Consider the following 17,633-nt stretch of genomic DNA (forward strand, 5'->3'; position numbering starts at 1 on the left):
GTAGAGAGAGAGGGGGTAGAGAGAGAGAAGGGGTAGAGAGAGGGTAGAGAGAGAGGGGGTAGAGAGAGAGAAGGGGTAGAGAGAGGGGTAGAGAGAGAGGGGGTAGAGAGAGAGAGGGGGTAGAGAGAGGGGGGTAGAGAGAGAGGGGGTAGAGAGAGAGAGGGGGGTAGAGAGAGAGAGGGGGTAGAGAGAGAGGGGGAAGAGAGAGAGGGGGTAGAGAGAGAGAGGGGGGGCACAGAGGGGGGTAGAGAGAGTGAGAGGGAAGGGGGTAAGGAGAGCAGAGCGAGACATCTTTTGTGAAATCTTACATTGAAAAGGGTGGGGGGTGGGGTTTACATAAAGCAAAGCATTGACATGATGAACGAAGCCAAGTGGCAACTACAGCGAGCATCATCTTCATCTTCTTTGGTTCTTTCGGTAAAGTCACCACGTAGAATGAGAATAAAATAATAAATCGATAAAATAACACAATAAAATTCTCACGACGTTTCGGCCACAACACAAGGGGCCTTCATCAGGTGAAGGTGATGAAGGCCGCTTGTGTTGTTGGCCCGAAACGTCGTGAGAATATTATTGTGTTATTTTATTTTATCAATTTATTATTTTATTCTCATTCTACGTGGTGGTGACTTTACCGAAAGAACCGAAGAAGAAGATGAATCATTGCAGTCACGAAAGCTTTAAATCGAAAGAGCATCTTCTTTTTTACTCTGATGGTAAGAAGAAAAAACTAGAGAGAGGGGAGAGGCAGGGAGAGAGTTAAGAGAGAGGCAGGGAGAGAGGCAGGGAGAGAGGGGACAGGCAGGGAGAGAATTAAGAGAGAGGCAGGGAGAGAGTTAAGAGAGAGGCAGGGAGAGAGGCAGGGGGAGAGGCAGAGAGAGAGGCAGGGAGAGAGTTAAGAGAGAGAGGCAGGGAGAGAGGCAGGGGGAGAGGCAGGGAGAGAGTTAAGAGAGAGGCAGGGGGAGAGGCAGGGAGAGAGTTAAGAGAGAGGCAGGGGGAGAGGCAGAGAGAGAGTTAAGAGAGAGGCAGGGGGAGAGGCAGAGAGAGAGAGGCAGGGAGAGAGGCAGGGAGAGAGAGGCAGAGAGAGAGGCAGGGAGAGAGTTAAGAGATAGGCAGGGGGAGAGGCAGGGAGAGAGGCAGGGAGAGAGTTAAGAGAGAGGCAGGGGGAGAGGCAGGGAGAGAGTTAAGAGAGAGGCAGGGGGAGAGGCAGAGAGAGAGTTAAGAGAGAGGCAGGGGGAGAGGCAGAGAGAGAGGCAGGGAGAGAGGCAGGGAGAGAGAGGCAGAGAGAGAGGCAGGGAGAGAGTTAAGAGATAGGCAGGGGGAGAGGCAGGGAGAGAGGCAGGGAGAGAGGCAGGGGGAGAGGCAGGGAGAGAGGCAGAGAGAGAGGCAGGGGGAGAGGCAGGGGAGAGAGGCAGGGGGAGAGACAGGGGGAGAGGCAGGGGGAGAGGCAGGGAGAGAGGGCAGGGAGAGAGGCAGGGAGAGAGGCAGGGGAGAGAGTTAAGAGAGAGGGAGGGAGAGAGACAGGGAGAGAGACAGGGGGAGAGACAGGGGGAGAGGCAGGGGGAGAGGCAGGGAGAGAGGCAGAGAGAGAGAGGCAGAGAGAGAGGCAGGGAGAGAGGCAGGGAGAGAGGCAGGGGGAGAGGCAGGGAGAGAGTTAAGAGAGAGGCAGGGGGAGAGGCAGGAGAGAGTTAAGAGAGAGAGGCAGAGAGAGAGGCAGGGGGAGAGGCAGAGAGAGAGGCAGGGAGAGAGTTAAGAGAGAGAGGCAGGGAGAGAGGCAGGGGGAGAGGCAGGGAGAGAGTTAAGAGAGAGGCAGGTGGAGAGGCAGGGAAAGAGGCAGGGAGAGAGGCAGGGAGAGAGTTAAGAGAGAGGCAGAGAGAGAGGCAGGGGGAGAGGCAGGGAGAGAGTTAAGAGAGAGGCAGAGAGAGAGGCAGGGGGAGAGGCAGGGAGAGAGGGAGAGAGGCAGGGAGAGAGGCAGAGAGAGAGGCAGGGAGAGAGGCAGGGGGAGAGGCAGGGAGAGAGGGAGAGAGGCAGGGAGAGAGGCAGGGGGAGAAGCAGGGGGAGAGGCAGGGAGAGAGGCAGGGAGAGAGGCAGGGGGAGAGGCAGGGAGAGAGGCAGGGAGAGAGGCAGGGGGAGAGTTAAGAGAGAGGCAGGGGGAGAGGCAGGGAGAGAGGCAGGGGGAGAGGCAGGGAGAGAGTTAAGAGAGAGGCAGAGAGAGAGGCAGGGGGAGAGGCAGGGAGAGAGGCAGGGAGAGAGGCAGGGAGAGAGGCCAGGGGGAGAAGCAGGGGGAGAGGCAGGGAGAGAGGCAGGGAGAGAGGCAGAGGGAGAGGCAGAGAGAGAGGCAGGGAGAGAGGCAGGGAGAGAGGCAGGGGGAGACGGAGGGGGAGAGTTAAGAGAGAGGCAGGGAGAGAGTTAAGAGAGAGGGAGGGAGAGAGGTAGGGGGAGAGGCAGAGAGAGAGGCAGGGAGAGAGGCAGGGAGAGAGTTAAGAGAGAGGCATCCAGGGAGATGGGGAGGGAGGAGGGAGGCTGGTGCCTCGTTGCTAGGCGCGGCACAGTTGCTAGGCGACGCTGTTGCTAGGGCCGCGCTCATCGCCTGCGTCTAGACGATGGGGGAGGGGCCTTGGGGACCCGGGGGATGGTGGGAGGGGTTTCTGTGTCTGTGTGTATGTGTGTCTGTGTGTGTGTCTGTGTGTGTGTGTCTGTGTGTGTCTGTATGTCTGTGTGTGTATGTGTGTGTGTGTCTGTGTGTGTGTCTGTGTGTGTGTATGTGTCTGTGTGTGTATGTAGGTGTGTGTGTGTGTATGTCTGTGTGTGTGTATGTGTGTGTGTGTCTGTGTGTGTATGTGTGTGTCTGTGTGTGTGTGTATGTGTGTGTGTCTGTGTGTGTGTGTTTGTCTGTGTGTCTGTCTGTGTGTGTGTCTGTGTGTCTGTGTGTGCGAGTGTGTGTGTGTCTGTGTCTGTATGTGTGTCTGTGTGTGTATGTGTCTGTCTGTGTGTGTCTGTGTGTGTGTGTTTGTGTGTGTCTGTGTGTGTGTGTGTGTTTGTGTGTGTCTGTGTGTGTCTGTGTGTGTGTGTGTTTGTGTGTGTCTGTGTGTGTCTGTGTGTATTTTTTTGGGTCTCTCTTTGTGTATGTGTCTGTGTGTGTGTGCGTCTCTCTGTTATTCTGTGTGTCTCTATCTTTGTGCATGTGTGTCTGTGTGTCTGTGTATTTGTGTGTCTGTGTGTCTCTTTATGTGTCTGCATATTTATCTTTGTGTGTGTGTAATTATCTCTGTGCGTGTGTCTCTCTGTGTGTATGCGTCTTTGTGTGTCTTTGTGTGTATCTGTGTGTGTCTCTGTGTCTCTCTGTCTGTGTGTCTCTCTGTCTGTGTGTCTCTCTGTCTGTGTATCTCTCTGTGTGTGTGTCTCTCTGTGTGTATGTCTTTGTGTGTCTTTGTGTGTATCTGTGTGTCTCTTTGTGTGTGTCTCTGTCTGTGTGTCTCTCTGTGTGTGTCTCTCTGTGTGTGTCTCTCTGTGTGTCTTTGTGTGTATCTGTGTGTCTCTTGTGTGTGTCTCTCTGTCTGTGTGTCTCTCTGTCTGTGTGTCTCTCTGTCTGTGTGTCTCTCTGTCTGTGTGTCTCTCTGTCTGTGTGCGTGTCTGTGTGTGTGTGTGTGTCTGTGTGTGTGTCTCTGTGTGTGTGTGTCTCTCTGTCTGTGTGTCTCTGTCTGTGTGTTTCTCTCTGTCTGTGTGTCTCTCTGTGTGTGTCTCTCTGTCTGTGTGTCTCTGTCTGTGTGTGTCTCTCTGTCTGTGTGTCTCTCTGTCTGTGTGTGTCTCTGTCTGTGTGTCTGTGTGTGTGTCTCTCTGTCTGTGTCTCTGTCTGTGTGTCTCTCTGTCTGTGTGTCTCTGTGTTTCTGTGTCTCTGTCTCTCTGTGTGTATGTCTCTGTGTGTATGTGTCTTTGTGTTTGTGTGTATCTGTGTGTCTCCGTGTGTGTGTGTCTCTGTGTGTGTCTCTGTCTGTGTGTCTCTCTGTCTGTCTCTCTGTCTGTGTGTCTCTGTAGTGAAGCTTCTATTACCTGAGTTTGATTAGTCTACAGGTGAGTGTGCAGGTGAGTGAGTGTACAGGTGAGTGTACAGGTGGGTGTACAGGTCAGTGAGTGTACAGGTGAGTGAGTGGTACAAGTGAGAGTACAGGTGAGTGAGTGGTACAAGTGAGTGTACAAGTGAGTGAGTGTACAGGCGAGTGTGTGTACAGGCGAGTGAGTGTACAGGTGAGTGAGTGGTACAGGTGAGTGAGTGGTACAAGTGAGTGTACAGGCGAGTGAGTGTACAGGCGAGTGAGTGTACAGGCGACTGAGTGTACAGGCGAGTGAGTGTACAGGTGGGTGTACAGGTGAGTGAGTGTACAGGCGAGTGAGTGTACAGGCGAGTGAGTGTACAGGTGAGTGAGTGGTACAGGTGAGCGTTACCTGAAACGCCAGTTGTTCCTTCGAATGCCTCCTCGTCCGAGAACTGAACCATTTGTTCAAAGTCTACTGAAGGGGGGTGGTGGTCGGTGGGTGGAGGGGGGGTCACACGCGTGAGATACACAGACAAAGCTACCCCGTGTCGCCTCTGAGAGGCTGTAGGGGCAAGTGCTGTTAGCGAGCACCTATGAAGGCCGGCACGGCACACAAGGGGGTGGGTGGCCAGCACCACGCCCGACCACCTTTGTCTCCCCAGTGGCGGTGTTCACACACCACCCCAGGTACTCATTTGAGGCTGAGTCGACCTAGGGGAGGCCCGCGACCGGTTCAGATAATCGTCACTGGTGTTGGCCGTGAACGGGAATCGAACCCGAGTCGCCAGGTTTGTAGCGCAGCGCGTTAACCGCTACATTACCGCTCCCCACACACACACAGTTACACACACATAAACAACAATCAACAACCATTCGCCACTAAGTGGCGGTGACGTCACCACGACGCTTGTGCCAGGCTATGTGCACGCTGAGGCCATGTGAAGTGTCGAACGCCCGCTGGCAGGAGGTCACGGGGCAGACCCAGGTGCCACGGGTCGACTGATTGAGATGACTGGCTGATGCACCACCTGTGCCCCCTACTGTGCAACCTTCTGTGCTGTAGCCACCCGGCGCTCCGCTCGTTGTTGTGAGCGTCGCTCCTCCGCCCTCCGTTGTTGTTGGAGGGCGACTGCCTCCAACTGCCCAGTAGCGTCCTTCACGAGCCTCCTCCACAGAGGCCGATCTTGACACCGCTGGTACCAGTCATCGGCAAGTCCACTCAGCTCCACGTCCTCCTGTACCACATCACTCCATCTCTTCTCTAGCCCGTGCTGCGCCCGTTCAGCCCCCTCGATCCGGCCGAACAAAAGCTGTTTCGGCATGCGGTGGCTGGGCATGCGCGCTACATGACCCAGCCAACGCAGCCTTGCTTGCCGGAGGAGCTCACCGATGGGACTTTGTCCAGATCTTTCCAGTATTTGTGAGCTCCTCACACAATCCAGCCTGGTTAAACCAGGATGGATCGGAGGCAGGCCAGCCTAAATATTTCTAACCGGCGAAAATGTTCCATTAGGGGGGGTCCACGTTTTGCAAGCGTAGAGAAGGGAGGGAATGACTGGCCGAGAAGACCTGAAGCTTAGTGTGGAGCGGCAGACCAGGTAGCTTCCACACAGCGTTATGCAACCGATGAAAAGATAATCCCGCTCGACTGATTCGGAGTGAGACCTCTGCTGTCAAACCGGAGCCGGTCATGAGCACACTGCCCAGGTATGGGAAACTCTCCACTCTCTGCCCTATCACCAATTGGGAGTTTTTGGGGGTAGAGTTTCTGATGGTACAAAATACCCAGGCAGGTGCTTAGTTTTGGTGGGGCTGATGGTAAGGCCCCAACTCTTAGTGGCAAGCTCCAGGTTCAGCAGCAGCGCCTCCAACTTCTCCTCTGAGTGAGCAAGAATTACCAGATCATCGGCATACATAACGTAGTTGATCAGTAGGGAGCCATCCCTTGACCGCACCCGGGCATCGATTAGCCTCCCATTATATCTGTACCATATGGAGATTCCCCCGGTACAGCTATTGAAGGCTTCACGAACTACGTGGTCAAAATAGATGTTAAATAATATGGGAGCCAGAGGACATCCCTATCGCACCCCAAGGTGTACAGGGAATGGCTCTGACTCCCGGCCATGTAGTTTTACCCGGGCCCGCTCACCATCATGAAGGTCCTTAATGATCGTGAGCAGAGGGTCAGGTACTCCAAAAGCACGAAGAACGACCCAGAGCCCAGGCCTACTGATGGTATCATAGGCCTTGACCTGGTCAATGAAGCAGAGATGTAGGTCTTGTTGGAATTCCCTACACCTCTGCTGTAGCAGACGAACAGAAAAAATGGCATCTATGCAGGACCGCCCTTTCCTGAAACCGCATTGGGGCTCCGCAAGCCTCTCCTCAGCCTGCCTGGCAAGGCGACGTTGAATAATCCTTTCCAGAACATTTCCCGGCACACTGAGGAGTGAGATGCCCCTGTAATTGTTATAGTCTGTGCGGTCCCCCTTCTAAAAGAGGGGGACCACCAGGGCATCCTTCCAATCCTGCGGAATCCATCCAATGGTCCAGACTGTTGATATTATGTCATGTAGGACAGTCTGTGCACAAACGCCACCCTCCCTCAGCATTTCCTGGTCTCAGGCTCTGGATCGCCTTCAGTACTTCCTCAACAGATGGCACCTCAGCCAGCCACTCACAGGGGGTGACTTCTTCCAATATTTGAGGCACCGCAGCCTCAGCAGGGTCATCCTCACTTTGTGCCACGATTTTTTTCAAGCTGAGGGATTTCCCCTCCCCCAGGACGTCACAGAAATGCTCAGCAACTGCAAACCTGTTCTTGGGGGTCGGAGATTGGATCACCGTTTATTTTCCTAATGATAGTATTAGGTATGGCGCAGCAGGTAACTTTTTTGATGGAGTTAAATAGAGATTTCTGATCGTGGGCCATTGAGGCAGACTCCATCTCCTCAGCAACCCGCGACCACCACCCATCCTTGCAGCGCCTCACGGCTCTCCGAACCTCCGAGCGAAGGTTGCGGTAAGCCTCCTCATTCTCTGATGTGGGATTCTGTAGCCGATGACATTGGGCCTGTCGCTTTTTCTCAACCATCCTGAACACCTCCTCTGTCAGCCAGGGTCTCTGGGGAGGTCTGGACCGCGTACCCAAAGCAGCCATTGCAGCTGCATGAGCCACAGTCCTAAACCTCGCCCATTTACCCTCGACATTAGGAGGAGTGGGGGACGATGCCAACCCCAGCCGCAAGCAATGATGCAATTCTCGCTTGCAACTTTCATCAGCTAACTGAGACCAGGCCACCTTAGGTTGGAATGTGGTCCCGAGTGTACACCCACCACCGGAGTGGAAGAATGGCAGGCGCATCTTACAGATGACTAGTCGATGGTCAGAGGGCAGATCAGCTCCACAGTCGGTCCTGGTGTCAAGGACATGGGCCCGCATCTGCTGATCTGTCACTATGTAGTCCAGCAGATGTTCTTGCTTGGACCCGGCATGCATCCATGATGTTGTGTGGATGCGCCGATGCCGGAACAGCGTGTTGGTAATTACAAGCACATGGGCTGCACAGAATCTAGCAGCCTCCTACCATTGTTTTTGAGCTGATCTGGCCCATGTCTTCCAATCACTCCAGACCAGGTGCTGCATCATGACCAACTCGGGCATTGAAGTCACCCAACAAGATGACTCTTTCCCGAGAGGCCACTTTAGCCAGCACCTGTGACAGGAGGTCATAGAAGGCATCTGACTCATCGGCTTCACCTGCATCCCTCCACGGATCTTTGTCTTCGGTGGGGGCATAAGTAACCACGACCATCATTCCTCGCCTCCGGTTGATGGGAAGGCGAGCCCAAAGTAGCCTGGGGCTTACAGCTTCCCACACCTCACCGCCACGCTCCCACGCCCCATTTCATTCTTTTGTTCAGAATGAGAGCCACTCCCTGTTGTTTGGTGGTCTCCTGCCCCGAGTAGAGGACTGTCCACCCCTCATGGTGGCAGGAGCCAGAACCGGTCCACCGGACCTCCTGAATACCGCGGAGATCCAGGCGGTACCGGTCCAGCTCTCGACACACACAGATACACACACACACAGATGCACACACAGATACACAAACACAGATACACAAACACAGATACACACACAGATGCACAAACACAGATACATACAGATATATATACACACACACAGATATACACACACACAGATATGCACACACACAGATACACACACAGGTGCTGTGATGGCAGTGATGGTGGTGGTAGTGATGGTGGTGATGGTAGTGATGGTGGTGATGGTAGTGATGAAGGTTGTGACAGTGATGATGGTGGTGGTAGTGGTGGTGATGGTGGTAAGAGTAATGATGGTGGTAGTGATGGTGGTGGCAGTGATGATGGTGGTGGTAATGGTGGTGATGGTGGTGATGGTGGTGGTAGTGGTGGTGGTAGTGATGATGGTGGTTGTAGTGATGGTCGTGGTGATGATGGTGGTGGCAGTGATGATGGTGGTGGTAGTAATGGTGGTGGTAGTGATGATGGTGGTGGTGGTGATGATGATGGTGGTGGCAGTGATGGTGGTGGTGGTGGCAGTGATGGTGGTGTGGCAGTGATGATGGTTGTGGTAGTGATGGTGGTGGTAGTGATGGTGGTGATGGTGGTGGTAGTGATGATGGTGGTGGTGGTGATGATGGTTGTGGTGATGATGATGGTGGTGGCAGTGATGGTGGTTGTGATAGTGATGGTGGCGGTGATGATGATGGTGGTGATGGTGATGGTGGTAGTGATAGTGGTGGTGGTGGTGATGGTGGTGGTGGCAGTGATGATGGAGGTGGTGATGATGATGGTGGTGGTGATGGTGATGATGGTGGTGGTGGCAGTGATGGCGAAGGGCAGTGATTGTGGTGGCAGTGATGGTGGTGATGGTAGTAACAGTGATGGTGGTGGTAGTGATGGTTGTGGTAGTGATGGTGGTGGCAGTGATGGTGGTAGTAACAGTGATGATGGTTGTGGTGGTGATGATGGTAGTAACAGTGATGGTGGTGGTAGTGATGGTTGTGGTAGTGATGGTGGTGGTAGTGATGATGGTGGTGGTTGTGATGATGGTTGTGGTGGTGATGATGGTAATAACAGTGATGGTAGTGATGGTGGTGGCAGTGATGGTGGTAGAAACAGTGATGATGGTGGTGGTAGTGATGATGGTGGTGGTAGTGATGATGGTTGTGGTGGTGATGATGGTAGTAACAGTGATGATGGTAGTAACGGTGTTGATGGTGGTGGTAGTGATGGTGGTGGTAGTGTTTATGGTGGTGGTAGTGATGATGGTTGTGGTGGTGATGATGGTGGTGGTAGTGATGATGGTTGTGGTGGTGATGATGGTGGTGGTAGTGATAATGGTTGTGGTGGTGATGATGGTAGTGGTGGTGATGATGGTTGTGGTGGTGATGATGGTAATAACAGTGATGGTAATGATGGTGGTGGCAGTGATGGTGGTAGTAACCGTGATGATGGTAGTAACGGTGATGATGGTGGTGGTAGTGATGATGGTGGTGGTAGTGATGATGGTTGTGGTGGTGATGATGGTGGTGGTAGTGATAATGGTTGTGGTGGTGATGATGGTTGTGGTGGTGATGATGGTGGTGGTGATGATGGTTGTGGTGGTGATGATGGTAGTAACAGTGATGGCAGTGATGATGGTTGTGGTGGTGATGATGGTTGTGGTGGTGATGATGGTGGTGGTGGTGATGATGGTTGTGGTGGTGATGATGGTAGTAACAGTGATGGCAGTGATGGTGGCTGTGGTGGTGATGATGGTTGTGGTGGTGATGATGGTTGTGGTGGTGATGATGGTAGTAACAGTGATGGCAGTGATGGTGGCTGTGGTGGTGTCAGTGAAGACGGCGGTACATAGCCAAGACCGGCGGTGTGTCTGTACTGCATGGACACCCAACACCATCAACTAAGTAGCGACACATTCACAACCACGCTCTGTGGGTTAAAACGTTGTAAGCCTCTGAGCTACAGCTACCGTCAGCCCCCCCTCCCCATCAGCCCCCCCTCCCCCCAATAATATTTTCACAATGAAAACAATATTTTAGAAAATTTTCAATTCATAATTTTTTTACGACGAATTGAATTTTCACTTCCTCGATGGCAGAGGTCTTCATCCGGCCCTGCCGACAGCCCGTGGTGGTTACCTGGGGCGCCTTTGCCTCTACCACTACACAGCGCACTTGCCCCTGACAGCCCGTGGTGGTTACCTGGGGCCGCCTCTACCACTACACAGCGCACTTGCCCCTGACAGTCCGTGGTGGTTACCTAGGGCTGCCTTTGCCTCTACCACTACACAGTGCACTTGCCCCTCACAGCCCGTGGTGGTTACCTGGGGCTGCCTTTGCCTCTACCACTACACAACGCACTTGCCCCTCACAGCTCGTGGTGGTTACCTGGGCCGCCTTTGCCTCTACCACTACACAAAGCACTTGCCCCTCACAGCCCGTGGTGGTTACCTGGGCCGCCTTTGCCTCTACCACTACACAAAGCACTTGCCCCTCACAGCCCGTGGTGGTTACCTGGGGCGCCTTTGCCTCTACCACTACACAGCGCACTTGCCCCTGACAGCCCGTGGTGGTTACCTGGGGCACCTTTGCCTCTACCACTACACAGCGCACTTGCCCCTGACAGGCCGTGGTGGTTACCTGGGGCACCTTTGCCTCTACCACTGCACAACGCACTTGCCCCTCACAGCCCGTGGTGGTTACCTGGGGCGCCTCTACCACTACACAGCGCACTTGCCCCTCACAGCCCGTGGTGGTTACCTGGGGCCGCCTTTGCCTCTACCACTGCACAACGCACTTTCCCCTGACAGCTCGTGGTGGTTACCTGGGGTGCCTTTGCCTCTACCACCGCACAGCGCACTTGCCCCTCGCAGTCCGTGGTGGTTACCTGGGGCCGCCTTTGCCTCTACCACTACACAGCGCACTTGCCCCTGACAGCCCGTGGTGGTTACCTGGGGCGCCTTTGCCTCTACCACTACACAACGCACTTGCCCCTCGCAGCCCGTGGTGGTTACCTGGGGCCACCTTTGCCTCTACCACTACACAAAGCACTTGCCCCTGACAGCCCGTGGTGGTTACCTGGGCCGCCTTTGCCTCTACCACGACGCAGGTTCTCACCTGGATCTTTCGTCGGCGAAGCTGCGCGTGGGGGGGGGGGAGAAGGAGACACAAGCATAAGGTGGGGGGGAAGGTGGGGGGAAGGTGGGGGGGAAGGTGGGGGGAAGGTGGGGGGGAGGGGGGGGGAAGGGGGGGGAAGGTGGGGGGAAGTAGTGTAGTGAATTGTGTAGTGTATAGTGTAGTCTATAGTGTATTGTATAGTGTATAGTGTAGTGTATAGTGTATGGTATAGTGTAGTGTGTAGTGTAATGTATAGTGTAGTGTATAGTGTAGTGTATAGTGTAGTGTAGTGTGTAGGGCAGTGGTGAGGGTGGGTGGGTCACTATCACTACACTATACACGACTATATACTACACTACGAATACAATACACTATACTACTATTATGGCACTACACTAATCCTATACACTACACGTATACACTACACTATACAACTACACTATACACTACTATACACACACTACATCCTACACTACACTATTAACTACATCCTAGCACTACACTATACACTACATCCTACACTACACTATACACTACATCCTACACTACACACTACATATACACTACACTATACATACATATACACTATACACTACACACTACATCCTACACTACACTACACACTACATCCTACACTACACTACACACTACATCCTACACTTACACCTACATCCTACCTACACTACACACTACATCCTACACTACACTATACAACTACATCCTACACTACACTACTCACTACATCCTACACCACACACTACATCCTACACCTCACACTACATCCTTACACTACACTACACACTACATCCTACACTACACTATACACTACACACTACATCCTACACTACACAATACACTACATCCTACACTACACTACACACACTACATCCTACACTACACTATACACTACATCCTACACTACACTACACACTACATCCTACACTACACTATACACTACATCCTACACTACACTACACACTACATCCTACACTACACACTACATCCTACACTACACTACACACTACATCCTACACTACACTATTAACTACATCCTACACTACACTACACACTACACACTACACTATACTACTACATCCTACACTACACTACACACTACATCCTACACTACACTATTAACACTACATCCTACACTACACTACATCCTACACTACACTACACACTACATCCTACACTACACTACACACCACATCCTACACTACACTACACACTACATCCTACACTACACTACACACTACATCATACACTACACACTACATCCTAGACTACACTACACACTACATCCTACACTACACTACACACCACATCTTACACTACACTACACACTATATCCTACACTACACTACACACTACATCATACACTACACACTACATCCTACACTACACTATACACTACATCCTACACTACGCTATACACTACATCATACACTACACACTACATCCTAGAATACACTACACACTACATCCTACACTACACTACATCCTACACTACACTACACACTACATCCTACACTACACTACACACCACATCCTACACTACACTACACACTACATCCTACACTACACTACACACTACATCATACACTACACACTACATCCTAGACTACACTACACACTACATCCTACACTACACTACACACCACATCTTACACTACACTACACACTATATCCTACACTACACTACACACTACATCATACACTACACACTACATCCTACACTACACTATACACTACATCTTACACTACGCTATACACTACATCATACACTACACACTACATCCTAGACTACACTACACACTACATCCTACACTACACTACACACTACATCCTACACTACACTACATCCTACACTACACTATACACTACATCCTACACTACACACTACATCCTACACTACACTATACACTACATCCTACACTACACTACATCCTACACTACACTACACACTACATCCTACACTATACTACACACCACATCCTACACTACACTACACACTACATCCTACACTACACTACACACTACATCCTACACTACACTACACACCACATCCTACACTACACTACACACTACATCCTACACTACACACTACATCCTACACTACACTACACACTACATCCTACACTACACTACACACTACATCCTGCAATACACACTACATCCTACACTACACTACACATTACATCCTACACTACACTACACACTACATCCTACACTACACTACACACTACATCCTACATTACACTACACACTACATCCTGCACTACACTATACACTACATCCTACACTACACTACACACTACATCCTACACTACACTACACACTACATCCTACACTACACTACACACCACATCCTACACTACACTACACACTACATCCTACACTACACACTACATCCTACACTACACTACACACTACATCCTACACTACACTACACACTACATCCTGCAATACACACTACATCCTACACTACACTACACATTACATCCTACACTACACTACACACTACATCCTGCACTACACTATACACTACATCCTACACTACACTACACACTACATCCTACACTACACTACACACTACATCCTACACTACACTACACACCACATCCTACACTACACTACACACCTACATCCTACACTACACACTACATCCTACACTACACTACACACTACATCCTACACTACACTACACACTACATCCTGCAATACACACTACATCCTACACTACACTACACATTACATCCTACACTACACTACACACTACATCCTACACTACACTACACACTACATCCTACATTACACTACACACTACATCCTGCACTACACTATACACTACATCCTACACTACACTACACACTACATCCTACACTACACACTACATCCTACACTACACACTACATCCTACACTACACACTACATCCTACACTTCACTATACACTACATCCTACACTACACTACACACTACATCCTACACTACACTCTACACTACATCCTACACTACACTACACACTACATCCTACACTACACACTACATCCTACACTACACTACACACTACATCTTACACTACACTACACACTACATCCTACACTACACTACACACTACATCCTACACTACACTACACACTACATCCTACACTACACTATTAACTACATCCTACACTACACTACACACTACATCCTACACTACACTACACACCACATCCTACACTACACTACACACTATATCCTACACTACACTACACACTACATCCTACACTACACTACACACTACATCCTACACTACACTATACACTACATCCTACACTACACTACACACTACATCATACACTACACACTACATCCTACACTACACTATACACTACACACCGCATCCTACACTACACTACACACTACATCCTACACTACACTACACACTACATCCTACATCATACACTACACACTACATCCTACACTACACTACACACTACATCCTACACTACACTACACATCCTACACTACACTACACACTACATCCTACACTACACTACACACTACATCCTACACTACACTACACACTACATCCTACACTACACTACACATCCTACACTACACTACACACTACATCCTACACTACACTACACACTACATCCTACACTACACACTACATCCTACACTACACTACACACTACATCCTACACTACACACTACATCCTACACTACACTATACACTACATCCTACACTACACTACACACTACATCATACACTACACACTACATCCTACACTACACTACACACCACATCCTACACTACACTACACACTACATCCTACACTACACTACACACTACATCCTACACTACACACTACATCCTACACTACACTATACACTACATCCTACACTACACTACACACTACATCCTACACTACACACACTACATCCTACACTACACTACACACCACATCCTACACTACACTACACACTACATCCTACACTACACTACACACTACATCCTACACTACACTACACACTACATCCTACACTACACTATTAACTACATCCTACACTACACACTACATCCTATACTACACTACACACTACATCCTACACTACACTACACATTACATCCTACACTACACTACACACTACATCCTACACTACACTATACACTACATCCTACACTACACTACACACTACATCCTACACTACACACTACATCCTACACTACACACTACATCCTACACTACACTACACACGACATCCTACACTACACACTACATCCTACACTACACTACACACTACATCCTACACTACACTACATCCTACACTACACTATACACTACATCCTACACTACACTACACACTACATCCTACACTACACACTACATCCTACACTACACTACACACTACATCCTACACTACACTACACACCACATCCTACACTACACTACACACTACATCCTACACTACACTACACACCATATCCTACACTACACTACACACCACATCCTACACTACACTACACACTACATCCTACACTACACTACACACTACATCCTACACTACACTATACACCACATCCTACACTACACTACACACTATATCCTACACTACACTACACACTACATCCTACACTACACACTATATCCTACACTACACACTACATCCTACACTACACACTACATCCTACACTACACTACATACTACATCCTACACTACACTACACACTACATCCTACACTACACTACACACCACATCCTACACTACACTACACACTACATCCTACACTACACTACATCCTACACTACACTATACACTACACTATACACTACTATACACTACACTACATCCTACACTACACTATTAACTACATCCTACACTACACTATACACTACATCCTACACTACACTATACACTACATCCTACACTACACACTACATCATACACTACACTATACACTACATCATACACTACACTACACACTACATCCTACACTACACTACACACTACATCCTACACTACACTACACACTACATCCTACACTACACTACATCCTACACTACACTACACACTACATCCTACACTACACTATACACTACATCCTACACTACACTACACACTACATCCTACACCACACACTACATCCTACACCACACACTACATCCTACACTACACTACACACTACATCCTACACTACACTATACACTACACACTACATCCTACACTACACAATACACTACATCCTACACTACACTACACACACTACATCCTACACTACACTATACACTACATCCTACACTACACTACACACTACATCCTACACTACACTATACACTACATCCTACACTACACTACACACTACATCCTACACTACACACTACATCCTACACTACACTACACACTACATCCTACACTACACTATTAACTACATCCTACACTACACTACACACTACATCCTACACTACACTATACACTACATCCTACACTACACTACACACTACATCCTACACTACACTATACACTACATCCTACACTACACTACATCCTACACTACACTACACACTACATCCTACACTACACTACACACCACATCCTACACTACACTACACACTACATCCTACACTACACTACACACTACATCATACACTACACACTACATCCTAGACTACACTACACACTACATCCTACACTACACTACACACCACATCTTACACTACACTACACACTATATCCTACACTACACTACACACTACATCATACACTACACACTACATCCTACACTACACTATACACTACATCCTACACTACGCTATACACTACATCATACACTACACACTACATCCTAGAATACACTACACACTACATCCTACACTACACTACATCCTACACTACACTACACACTACATCCTACACTACACTACACACCACATCCTACACTACACTACACACTACATCCTACACTACACTACACACTACATCATACACTACACACTACATCCTAGACTACACTACACACTACATCCTACACTACACTACACACCACATCTTACACTACACTACACACTATATCCTACACTACACTACACACTACATCATACACTACACACTACATCCTACACTACACTATACACTACATCTTACACTACGCTATACACTACATCATACACTACACACTACATCCTAGACTACACTACACACTACATCCTACACTACACTACACACTACATCCTACACTACACTACATCCTACACTACACTATACACTACATCCTACACTACACACTACATCCTACACTACACTATACACTACATCCTACACTACACTACATCCTACACTACACTACACACTACATCCTACACTATACTACACACCACATCCTACACTACACTACACACTACATCCTACACTACACTACACACTACATCCTACACTACACT

At 49.4% G+C, this 17,633-nt stretch overlaps 2 protein-coding genes across 2 annotated transcripts in view; one reads left to right on the forward strand and one right to left on the reverse strand.

Moving 5' to 3' along the window:
• LOC142923155 (uncharacterized) overlaps positions 1–17,633 on the forward strand; it is an 86,161-nt gene that overhangs the window by 64,398 nt on the left and 4,130 nt on the right. The window lies entirely within an intron of this gene.
• LOC116937145 (uncharacterized) overlaps positions 4,418–17,633 on the reverse strand; it is a 41,372-nt gene continuing 28,156 nt past the window's right edge. Inside the window, exons 4-5 of the mRNA XM_076064089.1 lie at positions 11,205–11,225; positions 4,418–4,506 (exon numbers count right to left, since the gene is read on the reverse strand). The gene's annotated coding sequence lies outside the window, so the exon portion shown is untranslated. The remainder of the gene's footprint in view (positions 4,507–11,204; positions 11,226–17,633) is intronic.

This window comes from Petromyzon marinus, unplaced genomic scaffold (genome assembly GCF_048934315.1).
Source record: "Petromyzon marinus isolate PM22_M1 ecotype Great Lakes invasive population unplaced genomic scaffold, UKy_Petmar_22M1.pri1.0 PM_Scaffold_305, whole genome shotgun sequence".
Classification (NCBI taxonomy): Eukaryota; Metazoa; Chordata; class Hyperoartia; order Petromyzontiformes; family Petromyzontidae; genus Petromyzon; species Petromyzon marinus.